The sequence below is a fragment of the Protopterus annectens genome, chromosome 4.part1, assembly GCF_019279795.1.
Source record: "Protopterus annectens isolate FY-2018-M chromosome 4.part1, PAN1.0, whole genome shotgun sequence".
NCBI lineage: Eukaryota > Metazoa > Chordata > Ceratodontiformes > Protopteridae > Protopterus > Protopterus annectens.
Genome location: NC_056734.1, coordinates 234688583 through 234713418, shown reverse-complemented (window position 1 = coordinate 234713418; position 24836 = coordinate 234688583).

The window sequence follows — 24836 nt, the reverse complement described above, 5'->3', positions numbered from 1 at the left end:
ATGTGTTAGTTTAAAATCAAATAAATTATTTTAACAATCTTTAATAATTAAATACTTTTAAAAAACACGTTCTAATGTATCAAAACATCACAGTGGTTTGGTTTTTTAAAAAACATAACTAAAAATACATTTTATGTATTTCTTTTAAAAAAGTTATTTCATGAAACCCAGTTTATATGGACTTTTGACTGTGAACTGGTGCCATCTATTGGTCTTTACAAATTACTACATACACCTTTTTATGTTCTAGCAGCTCTTAGTTTCAATAGTGGTAAGATGGATATATATTCATTCAAGCCAGGGAATTTATTGGCTTCTAGGGCTACTTGCCACCATAATTCTTTGTAACTAATATTCTCCTCCCAAGGACCTCCTCTAATATCTTTTTTAACTTGGTCCAATACAAAGAATTTGAAGTCATTTTCTTTACATAAAAGTGCATGTCTGTAGAGTGCATTGGTTTCTTTGCATTTAACCATTTCATATGTATGCTCATAGATCCTCTTTTTCAGGGATCTCTCGGTTTTCCCTACGTAGTAGGATGAGCATTTCATACATATTGCTAAGTAAACCAGCCCTATGGACTCACAATTGAAGTAGCCCTTACTATACAGCCATACTTCCTTGCTTTCTAAATAGATTTTCTCTTGGTTTATAATAAACCCACACTGCCTACACTTTCCACATTTATAGGTGCCTACCTTCAATGTGTTACCTCTATCACCTAATCTTTTTTCTACCTTTCCAGTTTCCAAAATATTTTTACATTAACTGAATTCTTGAATACCACCTTTAACTTTTGCTCTGGGAGCCCTTCCAGGTCAGTTAAACTTTTAAATTTTTCCCATTCTTTTTGAAATAACCATTTCACTGACTTGTTTAGGGCATTGTACTCAAGAGCCAATGCTTGCTGAAAATTTTCATTCTTAGGAGTCCCATTGGTTCCCATATTTTGTACATTTTCTTTCTCTCCTATAATGGGTTTGAACCTTCTCTTTCTCCCTATTGTAACTTCATTCCTCAAGTTCTTAATAAACTGCTCTGGATATCACCTTTCCTGGAACATCTGTTCTAATTTATCACATTCTTTTATAAAATCATTTTCAGAGCTTGTCATCCTTGAGCCTCTAACGAACTGCCCATTTACTAAATTCCTCTTGCAATAAATGGGGTGTCCGCTATCAAAATGAAGAAATGAGTTTACGTATGTTTCTTTCCTATATACCCTAGTATCAAAGGAATGGTTATTTTTATAAATCTCTATATCCAAATATGCTATACTTTTGCTGGACACATTATATGTAAACTTCAAGAAATCCGTTGTATGACTAATGTATTCAATAAATTCTTTTAATTTATCCTGACTCCCCATCCAGAAAATTATTATGTCATCTAAAAACCTCTTGTATAACTTACAATATTCCATGTAGCCAGATTTAAATATATATTTCTCCTCCCAGTTGGCAAGTACCAAATTAACAAAGGTAGGAGCACAGGCTGCCCCCATTGCCACTCCTTGAATTTGTTGGAAAAATTCACCTTTATGGATTAAAAAATTATTTTTCAAAATCAAATCCATAAAGCCTATGCTTGCTACCTTGTCTTCGAATGTTAATTTTTTATCATTAAATACTTCCTCTTCAAACATTCTAATTCCTTTTTCATATGGAATGGACCCATACAGGTCTACCACATCTATTGTCACAAACATAAGTTCTTTGTCAAATACATCTAAAGTTAATTCTCTAAGTAGATCCCATGAATCTCTCAGTATTGCTTCCTTGTTTATCCATATGTGTTTTGTTTTAACATCTACAAATTTTGCCATGGGTGTAGTTTTTGAACTTTCTGCCGCTACGATGGGTCTAAAAGGAGGGTTTTCGCTATTTGTGTGTATCTTCGGTATGCCGAAGATGGCAGGTATCTTTGGCTTATTAACTTTTAGGTAAGCCACCATTTTCCCATCAATAACATTTTCGAGGGCCAAATCTTCCAAAACCATGTCTATCCTTCTATATGCAAGGTTAATCTCATTCTTAGAGACAATCCTATACTTAGTTGTATCCATCAAAATATCATTCATCTTCCCTTCATATTCTATGACATCCATGATCACGACCCCCCCACCCTTGTCGGGTTTCATAACTCTGATACCTGCACTATATTTTAATTCTTCTAAAATCTTCTTTTCCCCCATTTCTAAATTGTTCTTGTACTTAACCTTTTTGTCAATTTTGTTAATAATGTTTTCCATGTTACTTTCAAAGTTTTTTAGTTGAGCATGGATAGGTGGGTTAAATATTGATTTATTTTTTAATATTCTTTGCTCTTCTGTCGCATTAATATTATTCCTATCAATACCATCCTTTCTAAATAGAAGTTCCAAGTTCATTTTTCTCATAAATAATTTTATATCCAACAAAGTTTGTACCCTATTCCCTTTGACTAATGGAATGAATTTGAATCCTTTTTCTAATAGGGAAAAATGTTCACCCCTAAGTTCAATATTACTAAAATTATATATGGTAAATCCATCCTTTGTGTATTTATTACCTATTTTCTCAATTCCCTCAGTTGTTTTCCGAGTTTCACAAGTCAAGGGGTCTAATGCATGTATCTCCCCTTTTCTCTTATCACCCCTCCCCTGTGAAAATTTCTTTGGTTTCTATTCCTAAAATGTTCTTCCCCTTCATGTCTACCTAATGGTGGGAATTCAGTGTCATAATCATCATAAAGAAAATCTATTTGGGGCTCCCCTGTTCTATTTCCTACATGATGTCCCCCTTCCTTCATGTGGGAATTTTTGTGTAAGAATGCTCCATTATGCACTGGTTTTGGGTAGCTTATATCTTTTTCATATTCCAAAATGTCCCTTTTTAACTTGTCCATCTTTCTTTTAACTAGTACATCACATCTTCCATCTATATCCCTTTTTAATTCCATATATTTTTGTCTCTCTTCTTTAATACCGAAGACTAAGTCTTCCTTAACAAGTCCATCAAGTTCAATAATTTGCTCATGAATCATCGCTAAATTTCTGTTATTTTCATCAATAATACATTTTACAATCTCCAAACCACAATTATTAAAAACATTTACAAGTTCATTGTGAAATACTGACCCTATCTGTACGTTGTTTGGATATTTCCAAGTACGTAGTCCCTTAGGGACTATTTTCCGTTTCAAACATTCTTTGAGATAACCATTTTCAATAGTAATAGATTTATACTTATACATCAACTTAGAAGCATTATCCACTTTCTTACTATAAGAATCAGTATTAACAGCTTGTCGTTGTTGCCCTACACCATTGTCAAGGTTAAAATTAAAATTAAAATTGCATTGTTCTTTCAACCATTGATTAATTTCAATGGTGTGGGCATTAGAAACAGTACCTTGTGAACGCTCAAGCGTTTCTGTCTCTTCACTAAAATTAACCACCGTATCTTCAATCTCTGTCTCCTGAAAAGCATTCGGGGTGGCTGCTGGATCAAACGTTGAACTGTTCGGTTCATCTCCTTCCCTTGTCGTTCTTTCACTTGCAAAACAAGGTCTCTTCCTCTTTTGCCGTTGCTGCCGTGCTCTCAGGTCTTGACTCATGTCATCTCCTTTCGGTTCGTGCGCTTTACGTAAAAAGGACTCGCACAAAGGTGTTAGCAAGTCTACCAAGGCAGTAAGTTGCCCTATTAGTTTCCTTGCCTGACTGCTGTCCTCGCAACAAGTCTGCCTCTCGTTCTCCTTCTCCATGCCGTAACTGTCACCAAGAAAATCACAAAATGGTCAACTCCTCCACAAAAACCAATAAGTCCAAAAAGGAGTCAAAAAAGGAGTTAAGAAGCTTAATACACCACACAATCTTCCACGAAATGAACGCTTTATTAACCATCCGCGTTTTCGTCCCCAATGGACTTCATCAGATACATAAGCCCTAGTAAACATTCATTAATATACTATAATTCGTCTCATTTGGCCAATCATTTAATACTTGTTAGTTCAAACTAACAAATGAACTTGCTTTGTCAATTAACAATTAATTACACTTATTCCTGTTTGTTTAAAACACTGTATGTGTTAGTTTAAAATCAAATAAATTATTTTAACAATCTTTAATAATTAAATACTTTTAAAAAACACGTTCTAATGTATCAAAACATCACAATGGCGCTGGGTATGCAGTGGTCTGTAAAGCTAGGCAGGGAAGTCCCCTCAGTGGTAGCCTGTACCTCAGGGAAGCATATACCGAACATGAGGGCCCCATGACTGAGGACTGTGGTAAGCCAAGTGTAACTGGAATGCAGTATGTGATATGGTATGCCACCCTCAGTGTGTGTGTCCCATCCATTAGCCACATTGCATAACATCCGGAGACATATGTTGTGATGTGCAGGTGGATGTGTATGCAGTCAATACCAGAATGGAGAATGGTGCTGAATGGCAGCGAGAGGACAATGCAGGCCGTGTGGACACCCGTGTCATCATCAAATACTCTGGCAACTGTAGAAAAGGTGTTCAACAGATGTAGCAGGCATGCTGTGGCCCCAACAAGACCAACCCAGCTGGCATCAAAGGACTGGAGCACAACAAAGACTCAACGAATGATGTCCATGATGATGTGCCTTATAGCCGTGCATAACAGTCCAGTGAGGAGTGTAGGGCAACAGTCCCAGTCATGCATTGTGGTGCCACCTGTGTGGAGTGTTACTGTCAATGTGTGCCACTCAGGGGCCACAATGTCTGGTACAAGGCTATTACTGAATATGGTGTCCCAGTGGGGAGACATGCTGTTCAGAGGTCTGTGGACATCACAGCCTGGGATATTGTAGGGTGACAAGGGGCCTGTGTCCTAGGACATATAGAGTGCAGGTCAGTACTGTGTAGGTGTGACTGCAGGTACACCGCAATGTTCCTGCAAGGAATGTGGCCCTGCAGGGAGTGAGAGGGTGTAATGTTAGCATTAAAGCCATCAGACAGCAAGTTGCCAACATCACCTGTTACTGTCATGTTCCAGAGTGACAGTTGTATGTGTGAGCAGATGTGGGTATTGCATACGACTACTGACATACCACCATAATGCCTTGTGGTACATCTCGGAATGTGTCGCAGTAATGTGTACGTAGCTAGTTATGGAGTATGTGATGAGGGATCCTGTTGCCCTACCAAGGCTGACCAGTGAGTCACCCCACCCCTGGGAATGTGCACCACTGTGTAACAGCCCCCACCTGTTGTTGTAAAGTATGTCCATGGGACCGCACCCCCAGAGTGTCGTCTGTAATCTGGTGTGTACCATCATGACTCTGTGTGGAATAGCATGAACCATATTGTCGTGTACATGCTATTGAAGTGCACTGGGGTATGTCTCAGCATTTGCATGTGCATTGTCCAACTGCACGCATGTCACAACAACAACTACCTCTGTCATACGACATCTGTAGTTGGCGTTGTAGTACTCATCTACTGTGTATGCCGTGAAGTGTGTGGTGCCGGTATGTGGCTAACACGGGTGGGTAGCAGATGTTCGGATTCCACCAATGAGGGGATACCCTAGGTGTGAAACAGCAGTCACATGTTGGTAGTGTCCATGTCAAGGATACTGTTGGTCTTGGAGGTGGTGTATGGGTCGAACCAGCCGAGCGGCGGTTATGACTCACGCACAGTGTATGCCTAATGTGTCAGTACATGAGCGGCTATCACAGTTAAGTGTGGGTTACTGTCAGTCTCACATTAGTAGCAGCAGTAGTTCCAGACACAGTTATATGCACATGGAGCACCTGTGATGCATTGTGCTAAGTAACCAGCCGGGATGTGTGTACAACATAGTGGAATATGGGGACACCTCAGCTGTGGGTGTGCCAGTCCAGGTACGTGCCTGAGAAGTATGGTCTGTCTATAACCAGTCATTGCAGGTGTGCTCTGCAGAGCCAAGAGGCAGGTCCCAGTCACTGCAGAGATATTGAAGTGGTGCAGTATCAGGTGTGCCTTGCCTGCGTGCGTCACAGAGGATGATGTCAAGCATTGTGTGACATGACCACATGCTTCGCTAGCCAGTTCCCATTCTGGTGGTGACTGTTATTGGACACTGTGCAAGACAGGCAGTATAAAAGCAGCAAGAGTCCAACATGTGATCCGTACTCCCAGAGCTGACAGGTGCAGGTCAACTGTGCCACAGCATCATGTTGTTTGGCTGGGTCTGTCAAAGTGGACGTATACTAGATGCCTGTGGAATGACAGCAGAAGCATGGACAACTGTTGGGAGTGACACAGTCATTCGTAGTACAGTGGTAACAGGTCCGGATGACTGCAAAATGCTTCCGAGGGCTTAGACTACACCATCAGGGCTACAACACTGGTGGGCTATTGCATGTCCCTGCACACGTAGTCTGTGCCCTGAGAGACAACTTCAGTCACACAAACATGGAAGATGAGTTACATCGTACCTGCTGACTTGTGGCATGTGTGCATAGGTTATGTTGCAGAACCAGTTAGTTGACAGCAGGATGTAAGTGACTATCGCCTTGTGTAGCCTGCTGAGTGAAACAGCAGTGTGACTGCCACCAGTCACCTAAGACAGGTGTGTTGTGTATGTTATGACACCCTATTGGCTGTATGTGATGGGCACACGTGTCTGTGGGCTATAGGTTGGTGTGGTTATGTTTGGCGATGTGGGCTGTCGTTGGTGCCCACACAGAGTATGGAGGGGTACTGTACAAGGTGTCTCTGTATGTGTGGCCTGTGGTGGGGATCATGTGGGACTATGTGATGTGTGGGGTGCATTGTCAATGTTGCACATCCCCACATGACTGTCAGGTGCAGTCAGGGTTGGTGACAGTATAACCCCCAGCAGGGCTGCATATGTGCATCCCCCACAGGCTGTACTGTTGTATGTTGGAAGGTGTGCATTGACTGTGTACATGAGAATAGCTCTATTGCCACATGTACAACATAGTCATCATAGTGACAGGCAATAGCACTGGTACGTGCCAGTTGGACATGCCTGTATATAAGTGGTACGTGCCAGGTGGAAACATCATATAAACCACCATGTCTCACGAGGTATGTGAGTGATGTGTGTACGACAGCTGTTGTACAGTTATCAAGCTGGAAATGTATGGACAGACAGTGTACCTGTGAGGACTGGTATGAAATGGGTGCTAAACTAAGCAGTAGCTCATAACGTGCCAAGAAGCACTGAACAAGTGCCAAACATGCCCATACATTACAGATAGGGTGTTGTATAATATCAACCCACAAGTGTTGACAACAGTAATGATTGGTGGCACCACATCATAACACTGCCGGGTATGGTCTGCAAGTCCATGAACCATTATCAATGCAGATGTTAGCAGTACAGATGTACAAGACAGTACAGATGTTCAGCTATAGATGCCTTTGTATGTCACAGGAGTGTTCTACTAGTGGCCTGTTGACAGACTCACAACTACTAAAGGTGCTACAGTGACATGTGTATATCACACGGTGTCAGCTACAGTAAACCAGGGTTAATGTGTTGTACCCCACCCGCATTGTAGCCCATACCACACAGACAAATTTCAGCCATCTGTGTATGTGAGGATGTGAATGGCCATGATCTATGGGCAATAGTTGTCACAGCGTTGTGAACAACATACAGAATGGGCTGTGTGTGTGATGTGTGTGACATATGTGCACATTCTGGTGGATGATATCAGCAATGACACCACTAGGGGAATACTGCCATACCCATTAAGAAACACTTAGGCTGTGGTTAACAGTATGGATGTAGTGTAGTACACCTCCTTGAGCTGGAGACGTCTCCCTGGCCCTTTAGGTGGTCATCCGAGGTACCCATGACATGACAGGGTGGTATCCATGAGCACGGAGATCATTGGACAGGCATACACAGCACCAGTGTGACCAATATTGGAATACACATCACCCTTCAGGGGTAGGGCCCATGCATGGATGGCTGATACCAGCCTCCACAATACTCACCTCCAGTGTGCAGCATGCTATCCACCTTGCATACAGACATATGCCACACTATGCTGTTAGACATGCTACATGTCCATAGCTTGATCTGAAAGACATACGTCATGGACAACCATCGTCCTATGACTAGGATGGCCACATGCTGGACAGATCCCTGTGCCATACCTGTGATATACTGCCACCATACCATGCAGCCCTGTCCACATAGCTGCACATATCATCCCTGTCATACATGGTGTGATGGCCATATGGTAGATGTAGTATCATCTATCTGGATCAGTAATGTGTTACTGATGCCCCTCGCGGTGGCATAATGGGTGTCGGATACAGCTAGGAAACCCAGCCCGTACATGCTATAGCTGATAACCTTACCTGCGAATGATGTCCGACTAGCCATTGTCCCATGTCTATCATATGTGCAACACAGAAGATCCATGGCAGGATGTTGAACAGCTGTACAGTGCAGTGTAGATGTCTATGGCAAAACAGATGCATGCACAGGTTTCCATGTGTACTTGGTGCATTGTCACTGCCCAAGTCCAGTAAGGCTGTGTCTGTGTTGATATGTGACATATCCACAGCATCAAGGTCAACAGCATTACCGTGGATACATCAGGCATGAGTAGATAAGTAAAAACACCAGTGCAGGCAAACAGACATGCCCACATGGAGACTGATGTCACATGCAGTAGGAATACTAATGAGGTGACACACATATATGGGGGTGATATCCAATGAATACTGGGTGTTACATGTGTGTGACACATACATGCCAGTCGTGTTAGTGTCATGTTGAGTTGCAAAGATAACTGTGCGAATGTACTAGAAGTATATGTGCAGCAGTATCACTGTACATGTCTGTAAATGTGACCTGTCATCTTCATCATGTCTTACAGATAATGCCGCATACATGCCTACCAGCATACAGCCGACAGGAGGATGATGTCATAATCCCCTACCTCCATGAGAACTACGAGGTGTTATTTAGCCATGTGCCACAGCATGCACAACAGCGGGATGACCTGTGGCAGGATCTTCGCAGGAGGGTCAACGAAGTGGGCAGCCACAACTGCACCTACCAGCAGGTGCACAGACACTGCACAGACATGATACGTCATGCAAAACAGAGTGCCACTGCAATCACCAGGGAACAAGGTGGAACGGGTGGTGGGCCACCAACCCAGCCTCCACTCACACACATGGAGGAGCTATTGGCCAGTCTGGGAACACCCTCAGAACAGCCCCCACAAACACTAGCTGCCATCGTGGAGGTAAGTGTCTCCAAACCAATGAGCCTGGAGTTGCCTGGTAAGTCAGTACTGAACATATGGCCAGTATATCCCATGTACGTGCATGTGTCAGTGTACATCATGTAATGTAACAACATATGCAAGGTATGTGGACACACATGCTTTATGCTACCCTGTGTATGCACCATACCTCTGAACTGTACAGGTATTTGCAGGATGTCCAGATGTCTGCCTCATATTGTCGGTGTGTTCCCCTTAATATCTGTCCCTTTCTGGCAAATAGCTGAGGAATGGAGTCATTAAATGATGACATACATTTGTGTTTACAACTGCACATTCCGTGTCAAACCCATGTGCATGCAAAACTATTAGTCTAGCAAATGTCTAAGTTAGTAAGAGCAATATGTCACAGTTGTCCGTATATGTCCCCCATCATAGTAGGCTTTGTCCACATTTATTGTTCTAAGAGGTTGAGAGGTATGGTATGCATACATGTGCTGACTATATGCTATTGTACAGGCGAATGTGTTAACCTGCACTGTGCACCCTGTGGCTGCCATACAGTCATGGATAATGTTCATACTGCTGTGTCACCCTATACAGGTACCTCTGGCGTGCCGCACAGACAAGAGTCCATTGCAGGTGAGACTGTCATCGGTATCAGGCATGTCAAAGCATAGTTCTATTCGCCATGTGGCCAGTTAATACATGGATATACAGGTCGCATCACCCATCATCCACACAGGCCACCCATGTGCAATATATCCAACTGAAATGATACACAGTCACGAAACTACAGTATTTTTCATTGCTACATGTGTGTCCAGTTGTAAATACAATGGTGGAGGTGTTCTACAACGGAGGCATATGTACTATATGGTGGAACAAAATGTGTGGTACACAAACCAGTACCACACAGTAAGCAGTGATATGGGCAGACCACAGGTGTCACCATTGTGTTATATGCCCCTGCAATGGTTTCACACATTGTGATGTTCCATCCGACATGTCTGAGACACGTAGCATTTTGGTTGCAATATTGTCACAATTTCCCATAACCCATACCCCACATACCACACATACACCTGTTGTCTACATAGCCCTGTAGATGGTGACATATCCAACATCTATGGGTGTATGTCATATGGGACAACACAGACATGTGTGATAGACGGCCATCACATACATGACCGACACGTGTACACATGGCCATGGAGGATGGCCAGAGACATGCAGCCACACAGAAGACGGGATGTGGATACACCCTGTCCCACTTTGTCCACACATGGTCCAATTACAGCCGTACTAGACCGATTGTACAGGTGATGTGGTACACTGCACATCCTAAATGCCTGTGCACAGCTAGTGGAAGTGTCAGGGGCATGTACCTCATAAGATGTGTTGAACATGATGTCTGTGTCATAGCATGATGGTAGTCACCTTCACAGATTCCACTAACAGTGACACCAGGCCACAGAAACTGTACTTTCCCCCTCCTGCCGTAGGACATCGCTGTTAGCTGTGCACCTTGTGTGAGTGGTACGTCAATGTCATGTGTGAAATGGTGACGTGACAGGTCCGCTTTGTGTGGACATGGATGCCAGGCAGCTAACACTCTGTAGTCATAGTGCAGGGGTGTCATCTGTATGTCCTCCGGTAACCTGTCACATGAAACAGCATGGTTGGGTGTGTATACACCTCAGCATCGTAGGTCACAATCCACAGGTATGTCATGGGTATGCATGCAGTTCTGGATATGCAATGCGTACATAACATGCACTGTTTAGCAATATAGATGCCTCATGATGCCATGCAATGGCAGAGTGTCTGTACATCACACTGTACAGCAATGTAGATGGCTCAGTCCCCTACCATGCCCATGCACATTTGCTCAACATGCATTCTATCTGTAGGGCATATGGACAACACCGCAATGTGATACCCAGTACAACGCTGTACATGTGTCAGGACACCATTGTGTCAGGCATGCATGCATGTTAATGCACACGTCAGCAGATTACATGTCAAGGTCATGTCAGCCATGTGTACTGTTATCCTTTTCTGGTCCACATGGTGTATCATGGGGATGCATGCATACTACCATGATCATGTGAATTGCATGGATAATGATATGACACCTGCCTGCTGTAGTGTGCATTCCAGGGGGTATGCTTACAAACACTATTGATGTCTGAGCTGCATGCTGTCAGCTGTATCACAAGCATGCTGCATGCCATCTGTCATCTCACATGCATGGTGTGTCAGTGTGTGTGTCAGTTTTTGTGTGTGTGTGTGTGTGTGTGTGTGTGTGTGTGTGTGTGTGTGTGTGTGTGTGTGTGTGTGTGTGTGTCAGTGTGTGTGTCTATTGTAATTTAGTGTCTTTCTTTGCATTCACAGGTGATGTAGATGCGTTACCCTCCTGCGGTCCATCTGATAGTGTCCCCACAGATGGTAGCAGTGATGAAAATATGTACGAGGTACAGGCAGGGATGTCAAGGGCAGAATCTGTGCCAACGGTTTCCATCCCAGCTATGTCCCCCTCTTCCCCGCACACAGTTCAGCTGCCAACACATACCGCATCTACAGGGGCCATAGAGGAAGGACAGTCAGCATTTGTTAGCGTTGAACAGGAACTTGTGGTGGTTACAGAAGGTGTGTCTCCACATCCTGGTGGCAGTATACTGACTGCAGATGTGCCACACAGGCATGTGGCTGGTGCTGCTCATAGGAGGACCTCTGGCAGACATGCACCTGTAGGACATGGCGCAGCAGCTGGGATCACCAGACGCATGTTCCAGACTGTAATGGCGGCACAGGCATGTGCCGAGCAGCAGAACAGAGAAGGGCAGAGGCTGTAGAGGGCTGCTATCAGTACCCTAAACAACAACATCCAGGCATTGGCAGGTGCTCAACAGCAGCTTGCTGATGTTCTGGACAGGCGATTGGGTGACATGGTCAGAATCCTCGACAGTGGCATGGCAATCCGTGAGCGTGAGCTGTCTGTGCTGGAACATCTGGTAGGGGTGAGGCATAGGACACATGGACATAGGCCAGTTACACCACCTAGTGCAGGTCAATGTGAGTGTTCCACCTCACATGGCCGCTCCCATAGTGCTGGTAGCAGTAGCAGTGCAGCTGGTGCTGTGCTGTCCACGCCAGGTCACAGCAGGCCACGTGGACGTGGCCCTGGATGTTCCTGGTGGGGACACAGTTCCAGTGGCCATGTGTTGTTGAACAGTAGCCATTCTGTACCTCTGCCTGGTAGTGCCCATGCAGCCCCTGGCAGGCACAGGACACATGGCCGTGTCCGGTCACAGTGAGCTGTACAACCTGGTCTGTACAATCTGGAGCTGTCCATAATACCCTTGTGTAGGCTTCACAAATACATACACGCACACAGCAAACACAACTGTAGGGCTCCACAACACCCACATGCATATGGAACAGACATGTCCATTCAAATCACCAGCCCTTACCCGCACACATGATGTCATCCATTGGTGCAGCCTATGCCCCTGGTAAACAGTATCACCCTGTGCATATGATGAAGCTTGTGCTGCATCCCTGTCATCCACACCATCAGTGCAGGGATATGCTCATATGGTCTGATGCACAGGGTGAACCGAATAGTGAGAGGTGTATCTAACATTACTTGTGTATGCATATTGAGGGATGTGTATGTTGTATTGGTTGTGTGTGAATACTGAGATGTGAGAGGTGCAACTAACATTACTTGTGTATGCATATTGAGGGATGTGTATGTTGCATTGGACATGTGTGAATACTGAGAGATGTGCATGTGACATCAGTGGTGTGCTGTCGACATGCACCAGTCATACCATGTAGTCCAGGTGCAGCATGCATTGTGATATGTTCACAGTATGTGTCTCAGTTACAACAGTAACAGCATGTTGGTAATGATGCCCTGGTTCCCTCCTATGGTGTACTGGCATGTGCCTACAGGTAGCAGTGTTTGCAGTCCCCCATGTGTAACTGTGGAGTACTCACAGGCATGTATGGCAATATCAGCATGCTAAACGTACCCTCAACCTGACTGTTGGAAAGTCGAACATGACACAGATGTCCGAACATGACACAGATGTCCGCACATATACTGCACCTGAAGCATGTGGTCAGTTGAACAGGCTACAGTGGACAGGGATGTGACATACATACCGGGAAACATTACAGGTATGTTGACATGGTGCAGGGGTTGTACACAGCGGTCTGGCCAATGATGACATGATGACACCTGATAGCATGAGGCCACACTGTGTAGCGGTAATACCCTGTCATAGTACAGGAACATGGCCACATTCACGGGGTCTACAGCACTATTAGGCATACCCCATAGTGTTGTGGTGTGGACCCTTGCCTAAGTGGTCATCACCCTTTCAGTACTTTGCACCCACACGATGTGGCACAGAGAAGGGACATGCACAGGTAGCCAGTATGGCTGGGACCGATGGCATCAACAGGGTAGTAGACTGCATCACCATGAGGGGTTAGTGATCCTGTTTCCACAGTATGGTAGCATACACCCTCACACCAAGCACCAGACAGCCATACATACATACACACACACACTGTGGTGACCAGATATGTGTGTATGGATAGCCGATGTGTGTGATGCACCACACCTGCTGACATCATGCTTTCCACACTGCAGTATGTACAGATCTCTACAATGGTGTACAGGGATGTGTTACAACTGGGACATAGTCCCCACCATATGTGGCATGTGTGGTCACACAAGCGGACACACATGGCAGTGCTGGGAATGATACACCTGCCATATGATGAGCCATTTGATAGACATGCAGTGGTAATGTCCGCAGTGGCAATTGTGTGGCTATATGCACACGGGAGGATGTCAGTGATAGAGGTGTCATGTAACATACAGTTGGTAACACCTGACCGCTGTGTATGCGTTATGTCATCACCGTCAAGTAACAGTGACATAGCGTACTGTTTGCACATGGCATGGTAGGATGGCATGTGACACACCTGTGAGCCATCCCCGCTACACAAACATCTACACAGGTGGATCACCACTTCATGTACACATATCCCTCCATACGTGATGTACAACCAACCGTACTGTCTGTATGTCACCATATACAGGTGTCAATGATGGGGCTGTACTGCGACTGCATGTTGTAGTTAGGCACAGCTGTGTTATGGACATCGGCCACTGCACATGCATGGTTGCTGATTGCACAGTACAGATTGTACATATGCATTGGTCCTACATGTGTCTCCTGTAGCCATGTTTGTATGCATTGCTATTGGTGGACATGTGTGTTGACATACATAACACATGGACTGTGTATGATATCATGGGTGTCATGGGTGACTACTACATTGGAATGTGTGCACCGTCAACACTGCTACCTCCTGTACTGTGAGCATTCAACAGACATGGACCCACCTTCCATTTGCGTGCATATGATTGCTTAGGCCACTGTTCTGCATAGGGGACAGCAAAGGCTTAGCTATGTACATATGTGTTGTGTGTGTGGTCCATTCACACATCCACTACAATCACATGTTTGACATATCCAAACATGTGTGTTCGTTGGTGTACAGCAACACTCATCTGTCACAGCTGTGTAAGACCCAGGGACCCTGGTATGTCTTGAGCTGACCTGGTCATGTATAGTGGTATAATTGCAATGCATAATACCTGCTGGAACCCTGTCAGTACATGTGTACTCTGCACAGTTGCTGTAGACCTCTGTACAGTCCACTGGTCATGTGTCACATGGTGTTGTGGTAATGTATGGCTGTGTATTGCTGCAGCAACAACATGGTGATGTCTCGAGGGCTACAGTGCAGACTGCGGTGTGTACGTCTGTGATCTGCACCTGTGACAGCTGTGATGGCAGCTGAGTGTGTACTGGTCATTGCATGTGTGTGACCGCTCTGTGCGTGGGGACAGTCATACCTTACTGTGCCCTTCCATGTTTAGACTCTGTCTGCATGCAGGACAGCCCTTTGTAACTTCTAAGTTTTTGAGCATGCCCAGTATGCTGTTGTGTAGCTGGACACACATGATAGTCCAAACTGAGCCCTTGCGTGTTGAGACTCTGTCTGCATGCAAGACAGCCCTTTGCAACTGCTAAGTGTTTGAGCATGCCTAGTATGCCGTTGTGTAGATCGACACACAGTACAGTGCGAACAGACGTGTATTACTAAGCGTGTGGCCATGCCCAGTGACACCTTGTGTTGGTGATGTCCCTCTGTGCATGGGCATGGCCGTTGACATCCTGTATAGCCATGGTGTTCATCCAGGCAACAGATGTCCATTTTCAACGTCACTATGGATGCCTACTGAGTACACACTGGTCGACTATCTTGAAGGGTGTACTGTCTGTGGTGCATCCCGTGTCTATGTCATGTTGTGGTGCTCCGTAAATGTTACGTTGCCCCGATCACACCACTGCCGTGTGTTTGTCTATGTCTACCGTGGGACAGTAATATGTCTGTATGCTTTCAGACTGATCACTCTCTATACAATCCCTGTTGGCATCCTTGTCAGTGCAGATGATGACACATGCCTAAAATATGCCTCTGGGATGGCTGTGTTTAGTAATCTCGTTAGCGTGTTCTGTAAATGCGTCATGCTGTAGTGTGATAGGGTAGTTAGGTGTATGTTCGACTCCCAGCCCTGCCAAGTGTGTGTGTGTGTGTGTGTGTGTGTGTGTGTGTGTGTGTGTGTGTGTGTGTGTGTGTGTGTGTTTGCGTGCATGCTTCCGTCTGCCTGGGGACTCAGTCTTGCTTTTAGATGCCTCGCACCACAGAAATTTCCTACCGACGTCTTTGCCTTTGCGGATGATGATACCCACCTAGATGTCTGCCTCTGGGACTGCTGTGTTTAGTAATCTCGGTAGCGCGTTCTGTAAATGCATTATGCTGTAGTGTGTTAGGGTAGTTAGGTGTATGTTCGACTCCCAGCCCTGCCAAGTGTGTGTGTGTGTGTGTGTGTGTGTGTGTGTGTGTGTGTGTGTGTGTTTGCACGCATGCTCCCGTCTGCCTGGGGACTCAGTCTTGCTTTTAGACGCCTCACACCACAGACATTTTTTATCAACGTCTTTGCCTTTGCAGATGATGACACGCACCTAGATGTCTGCCTCTGGGACTGCTGTGTTTAGTAATCTCGGTAGCGCATTCTGTAAATGTGTCATGCTGTAGTGTGTTAGGGTAGTTAGGTGTATGTTCGACTCCCAGCCCTGCCAAGTGTGTGTGTGTGTGTGTGTGTGTGTGTGTGTGTGTGTGTGTGTGTGTGTGTGTGTGTGTATTTGCAGGCATGCTCCCGTCCGTCTGGGGACTCAGTCTTGCTTTTAGATGCCTCACACCACAGAAATTTCCTACCGATGTCTTTGCCTTTGCGGATGATGACACGCACCTAGATGTCTGCCTCTGGGACTGCTGTGCTTAGTAATCTCAGTAGCGTGTTCTGTAAATGTGTCATGCTGTAGTGTGTTAGTGTAGTTAGGTGTATGTTTGACACCCAACCCTGCCAAGTGTGTGTGTGTGTGTGTGTGTGTGTGTGTGTGTGTGTGTGTGTGTGTGTGTGTTTGCGTGCATGCTCCTGTCCGCCTGGGGACTCAGTCTTGCTTTTAGATGACTCACACCACAGAAATTTCCTACCAACGTCTTTGCCTTTGCGGATGATGTCACGCACCTAGATGTCTGCCTCTGGGACTGCTGTGTTTAGTAATCTCGGTAGCGCATTCTGTAAATGCGTCATGCTGTAGTGTGATAGGGTAGTTAGGTGTATGTTCAACTCCCAGTCCTGCCAAGTGTGTGTGTGTGTGTGTGTGTTTCCAGCTGCATGACAACAGTACATTGCTTTTACAGTATTCACTCTCCATAACATCCATGCGGCGTCTTTGCCTTTGATGCTGCTGTCTACAGCCTAGACGTATGCCTGTGTGAATCCTGTGATCAACTAATCACGGTAGCGCTTTCTGTAACTGCGTAATGCTGTCGTGTGGTACAGTGGTTACATTTGTGTTCTGCTCCCAACCCTGCCACGTGTGTGTGTGTGTGTGTGTGTGTGTGTGTGTGTGTGTGTGTGTGTGTGTGTGTGTGTGTGTGTGTGTGTGTATATATATATCTATATATATATATATATATATATATATATATATATATATATATATATATATATATCTACATATATATATATATATATATATATATAGCTATATATATATATATATATAGCTATATATATATATTGTATATAGATATGTATGTTGGGATTATCACTCTTGAATGTGCTGCATTATCTGTATGTGAGCACCTTGAATGTATGTACATCTGCTATGGCTCTGTGATAGTGCACATACTGTGTGCTGTAATGATCGCGGGTTATACATGTGAAGTGACCAGTTATTGTGTTGCTGGATATTACACGGGCATTGGAAACAATGTTAGTACAGCACCTTTGAATGGTCGTATGCACATCACGGCAACAGTCAGCAGTGGTTATTACATTGGAGTGTGAGTATGGCTCATATCTGTATGTAGTAACAGACAATTCTATGCACCTCAGGTTAACATTACAGACTCACGTTTATCCACAGGTTGTGGTACAGATCCCAGGACTGTATGTGTATACATTCACAGGTGCAGGACTGGGTTGTGTTGGATGCATGGAGGGGTGTCCATGGCCAGTAATGGGGATCTCTACAGCCTGGCAGGTATGGTCTGTGACTGACCCACAACCTCCTGTATATAACTGACATATGCTGTACCTGTGCATATGCAGACACACACACTTACCACAAACAGCTATGGCTATCACATACACAAACCCATTGCATCACCATTGGGCCATGCAATAACCATTGTCTCACACACACACACACACACACACACACACACACACACACACACACACACACACACACACACACCTACATGTACATTGGATGGCTCAATGACAGCTCTGGAAATGTAACACCACACCCTGTGCATATGATGTCACCTGTGCCACCACCTGTGATGTGTAACACTGATGCAGGATTAGACTAACCTGGTGCTGATGCACACAGTGGCTTTATTCCACTGTATTGATGTTAGCATGTTGTTAACACACAGTGTGTTACTTCCAGGTGTATATCAGCAGGCATGATGCATTGCAGCTATGACCATCACTGTAGCATAGTTTACAGCACTGTTAATTCTGATGATGTATTCTCCATCCATGTGCCATTTCACTGATGTGTGTAGTATTGGCAGCATGTGTGTCTGAGTGTGCAGTACGTGTGTGATGTGTGTAATACACATGTATACATGCTTACAAACTTATACACAATATTACACGGGCTTCACCATTCGTACACTAGCTTACTCGTTCTTCCACACTCCACACGCGCACACGGGCTAACACGCGCGCACACATGCTTACTTGGGCTTACTGGTGCGCACGGGCGCAGACACACTGTGGGCAGGTTTGCAGGTCACATCGGTGGTATCCATGGCATACACCGTCAGTCTCCTGACGTTCCCTAGGATAGCTCATAACACGCCTCTTCCACTGAGTACTGACAGCAAACATGTGACACTGCTCCGGTGAGGTTACAGTGTTTTATACATACACACTCATGCTGTCACCTATCTTCTACTCTAATAGTCCCCTTAACCTACACTACACTGTAGAGGCTTGGCCTATATGGCATGACATGTTGTGATTCACTATCCTCAGCCTCACTTGCATCACATTGCCTACAAATGCTTTGTTACATCTCTGATAGAGTGCTTCCACACATAAGAACCAGTACGCAGTAGCCATGTTGTCTCCAGCTTGCCATTCATCCGCATGGCATACTAACATCTCACTAAACCTACATTTTGTATGTATATTTTACATATATGACTTATTTTGAAGCACAGCGGGTTTTCATGGCGCTGCGCTACGCTTACACACCAGAGATCGGGGGAGGACAACTACTGTTTTTATTGATATCCAATGGACAAAGCTGCCACTGGCCTTGGACTTGGACATTGGCATGCTTCTTCGACTGTATTCATACTGTATTTGCAGCTGTCATTGCTCCGTTTAGCAATGTGCAGAACATTAGTCGCCTAACATCCGGGTACATTTCTGCACATAACTCTACTGTTGCACTGACAGTTTACTGTTTCATGTATCACATAATTACATAATTTGCATAGCTTTCACATACAAATGGGGTATGTTGCAAATCCCAACATTGTCTGTGCAATGTTCATGTTACGGGTGGTCTTGCACACCCCTGCAGGTGTTTGCTGAATAGCCAGGCAGTCATCTTTCCTTGCTGTACTCTCACTCAATCCATACACGCCGGATGCTTCATGTATCATGGCCTAGGCTTTGCTGTGTGCTATGTCTATTTGTGGTGTATGCATGGCTGTGGGTATGTCCCACTGTCATCAGTGGTAAAGGTGACGCCCTATAGGTACTTCATGTAGACTGCTGTGTCATTTGACATGTCAGAACATACCTGCGGCCAATACCGAACTTCCTACTGCAGCACTTTTCATACCTTCTGAGTTATCTTGCGGTCGATAATGCTGTTTCCTCAGACATGTATCTGTTTCTGATCATACCTCTCAACCTCCTAGAGCAAAACATCTGTACAAAGCCTAACATGATGGGGGGACAAATAGGGGAAGATTTTAAATATTGCTCTTACAAACGTAGATAGTTGACAGTATAATAGGTTTTGCATTAGTATGACTTTTCTGAGGGATTTGGGGTCTTAAACTCAAATGTTTGTCATTATTTAATGACGTCAGTTCTCAGGTATTTGGCAGACAGGTACAGATTGTAAGAGGAACACACCAAACATATGAGGCATACATCTGCACATTCTGCGAGACTCTGTACAGTTGCGAGGTATGTTTCTGATACAGGATATCAATTTTCTTACACCAATACACACAATATATGGCGCCATCACAGGCCAGATGCCATTACATTCCTATTGCAGGACACACCCACCCAGAGGGTTATATTCCTCAAACAGGCCAACAGGTGCTTATCCACACTAATTATTCTATCATGTGCCTTATGTGCACGCCGGTATTTGCGATTTCCGTCAGTGGCAGAGCTCACGTATGAGTATGGGGGACTAGACACTGTATCGGTGACACTGCATGACACCCTGAGGGACACATGTCTTTTGAGTCTATTAACCTTCCACATTGACTTCCACAGGGCATACGTTGTCATTCACATTTGTGGAAATACATGCTTTTGACTTGTACATGTTTTGTCATTTGTCCTGACATCTTTCTTCTCACCTGTCCAACTAGTATCACTAGTTCTGTACATTTATTTAGGACGGGTTGCCTTCATACCTCTCACCTGTACACATTATGGGTAAATGCCCTGAGGTTTGACCTATGATTCTGTTACATTTGTCATAATAATGTGCCTTTCTGGTAGATTGCTGGCAAGGCATGACAGACTATGCGGTTAGGGAATAATGACTGACATTTCTATTTCATGATTACTAACTCTCATAACATTCATATTCCTGACTACGCAATTATTCTATCAACATTCTGACTTTGTCTGGGGTATATTTAGTATAGTCCCTATTTGTATTTCATGTACTATGCCTTAGTCCAGCTGTCTTATTCTGACATTTTGGCAGGTATAGTTACCATCTTGGTCGTACGCATGTCCATCCATGATAATCGTCTGCATGACACTGATATAGGTCCCTACATCTTCCCCTAATGGTTTACACAATATCCAGTAGATGGGTTGCACCTTTTTGGAGAATATAGGAGTATGCTATACCCACCTAGGTATATTGATCACTCCCATGGGGCGTACCTAATAAATCTGTGCCAACCAACACCTGGGCCCATTTCTGCATACCCATGATTCCCATACCTGACACCCCTCCACAGTACCCATTAGACATGTTTAATGTGAGCGATAATAAAGTGTGAGGACACTTCTGAGCACTCCCACTCTGCGGATATCAGGTCATACATCATACATTCTATCGACCCATGTGTTATTACCCTTGCACCTGCTACTGTTGCATGTACAGCTATATCATAGTTGCAGTTGTGACATCTTTTGCATCAATGACAGTTCGCCCTTCATACGGGATCAGTTTTTGGGGTCCTGCAAAGGACACCTATATTCATGTTTAACGTGTAGAACTTGCAGGCACTGTCACACTGGTACTTTCTGAGCAATGGTTTGGAAAGCAGCGGTGTATTCTCCTTTCATGCATGTCTGTCTGTCTATCCATAATAGCTATACCATGACCTATTTATGTACATGTGTTATATGTACAGGGACATATGTTTGTTGTGTATATATCTATTCATGCATCGTGTGTGTATAGATATATATATATATATATATGTACATATATACATATGTCTGTACATTCCTCATGTCATAATTTGCTTTGGTTTATGTCTGTGGATATATGTGTATATATATATATATATATATATATATATATCCATATCATACCTTTCAACTGTACAGATTTCCGCTGCATGTACAGCTGTTTGCCTCTTATCTTTGGTCCGTTTTTCATAACCTTGTGTCTATCTGGCAAGTTAGTGGCATATCATTAAAGACTGACATTGGTAAATAATGACAAACATTTCAGGTTACGACTTCATAACCTTCAGAGAATCCATGCTAGTGACACACCTGTTATTCTATCCACTTTCTATGTTTGTTAGGGCAATATCTGGGGATATATAATTCTGACCGTAACAGTTACATATCTGTATTCCGGTTTATGGACTGCTTCGAAACACACGTTCACTTTTACATATTTAAATGTGTGTACAGCACATAAGCATTCATTACACTTTCAAGTTATATGTGCAGTGGTCATAGGTCAACCGGGACTGCATTCACGTTGGCCGGATGTCGGAACCACTATTCTATTGGTGTTCTCCCTCATTGATATGCATACCCATAGTACTTAGCTACATCAACATATGCCTCACCACTTCACCTACAACACAGGCATCCATTCTCCTGCTGGGAAAAATGCGGTACTACATATTACACATTCCCTATTGCCTACTGCTGTGGACTCCAGCTGCATTGTTAATCACTCCAAGGATATGCAGAACACCAAGGCATATAGTCCAGGCACATACAGGTCTTTGATTGTCAGGGTGTTCATGTAGTGATCTGGGTTTAGGCTTGTCCACCTAGTGACCGGAACTTCCCTGGCCGAGTTCAAATGTCAGATGAAGCATATGGACAGGGAGTTTCTCCCTATTATGAAGTTTTACCTGTGTTTATAGACACAGGTGTTTGGGCACCTGTCAGTAGCTTATTCTGCTGGCAATACATATTATGGGTGGGGTTGTTACAGTCCATACTCCACGGTGAGGGGTGTTCCCATTCACATTTGACTATTACCTATATACAGTCATACGGGGATTATTATTTTGGACATGAAGTGACTACTGGTATGCAGTTGTACATTACACAACTGTGAAGGGTTTTTACTGTAAATATGTACGGACCATATCTCTCAACCGTAGAGCACCAGAACTGCACAAAACCTACACGATGGGGGGACATTTAGGGACACACTATAAAGATTGCTCTTACAAGCTTAGAACATTGATAGAATTCTAGGTTTTGCATTAGCATGACTTTTCTGAAGGATGTGGAGTCTTAAACTCAGGATATTTCTCATTATTTAGTGACGTCAATCCTCAGCTATTTACCACACTGGTGCAGATTGTCGGAGGCACACAACAACAATATGGGGCAAACCTCTGGTCATTCTTAGGGTTGTCACCTTTTCAAATGCCCAAAGTGGGACATGTTCTGTAGAAATGTCAGATTTTCCAGGACAAAACATACCTACAGCCATGCATAGTACAGAACTTAACCTTTTTTGCACAAATAATAGCTTATTCTAGTAACATTTGAATTGCTTATGCTACTTCACATAACATATAGAAGTTTCATATATAAAATAACTGTTTTATGCAACTAGTCAAGAAACTTAGGAAATAACTTTGTCCTAAAATCTCAGGACATTTGCTATGTCTTGATTTTTTTCACAGGACACAACTGCCTACAGAGGGACTGTTACTCGCAAAGTGGGACAGGTGGTAACCCTAGTCATTCTGCGAATATCTGGACAGTTGAGTGGTATGGCATGGACCTGTGTAATATGCTGTTGTGTTCTGGCACAGCAGTAGCTCAGCATTAAAGTCTGCAGTCGGAACGTGCTGACAGACAGTTGGGTTTCAGACTTCATACTCCGGACATTAATGCCAATGTGCAAACTGTTATTCCATCAAATGTCTATGTTTCTAAGAGCTATCTTTACAGATTGTCCCTGTTTTTGGACCTTTGTCTCACTTGTATTCACGGCTCTGTCCAGATATCTTACTCACACAGGTTGACAGGTATGGTCGGTCATGCCTGCACACTGATCAGGGTTGACCTGTTTACGTCAGTGTCTTCCTCACCCTCATGCCGTTTGCCACTATGCAAATGTGTGCATTATATTCTCCCTCCTATTCGTGTCTGGACACATGCGTCACGGGAAGGTGTTTTATCCCGGGTGGTAGGTTATGCGTGCCCACTTAGGGCTGGACAGTGTCATGGACCTCCACTGCATGTTCTGACTTGTGCCCAGATATCTACAGGATTGGACATCATGTTGTCATACCCATTCTACTATTTACACAGGTTGGTTATCCCATGAGGGATATCCCAAAAATTGGACTAGACCAAAACAAGTCAGATAATGAAGATTTTTGTGGCTTTACGAAAATGTGCAGGGGGTTTTACATGCAGGGGATACATGGTTTGCAATCCTGACACTGCCTAGGGCGACAATACCTACTACATATGTGTAGGGGTCACTGTGTGTAGTTGTGTCTGCAACAAACCAGTGGACTAAGTACGGCTGGATTTGGTGGACGTTCTGGTATGGAGGCAGGTTGTGTGTTGTGGAGGGTATGCTGGGTAGGCCATTATGCATCCAGGTGTGTTGTGTTTGTTATGGCCAGTTCCATCAGGACCCATCTGTGGGTATATGACGGTGACGTATCTATACATTTGTCTCGCACATTTCCATATTCATATGTTTGTGGGATTGTGTTCTACACTATGGCCTGTCTGCTTGTCTTGCAGCTGTTTCTACATGTTGTGTTACTTTCCACTTCACCCATTGCCCCCTCGTACACCTCCGGTTCACCTTTTCTGCATACGACACAGTATTGCCTTTGAGGATTTTACCATTAACCACCCACCCCTCACATGCGAATTCGTCACACCCCATAGAGCACTACTTTGGTTGTTAGCCCATGACACAGCCAGAGTTACACATTGACTACCCTACATGTGTCGGGTACCTTTATGGTTGTGTGGACTACCCTGCCATGTTTGTTTTAAACATGCTATACCTCACGCACATAGGTACACGCCCATACTTCACTTTCATTACTTGGTTGGTATATCCAGGTACTACCCGTTCGACTGTGTCACATACACATTTGGATTATACAGCTGCCTTCCAGATTTTGCCAGCCTGTTGTACTCATTGGTAGGATGGCACCTTTTCCTATGTCCAAGCTATTCCTTACACATGTCCGACTGTT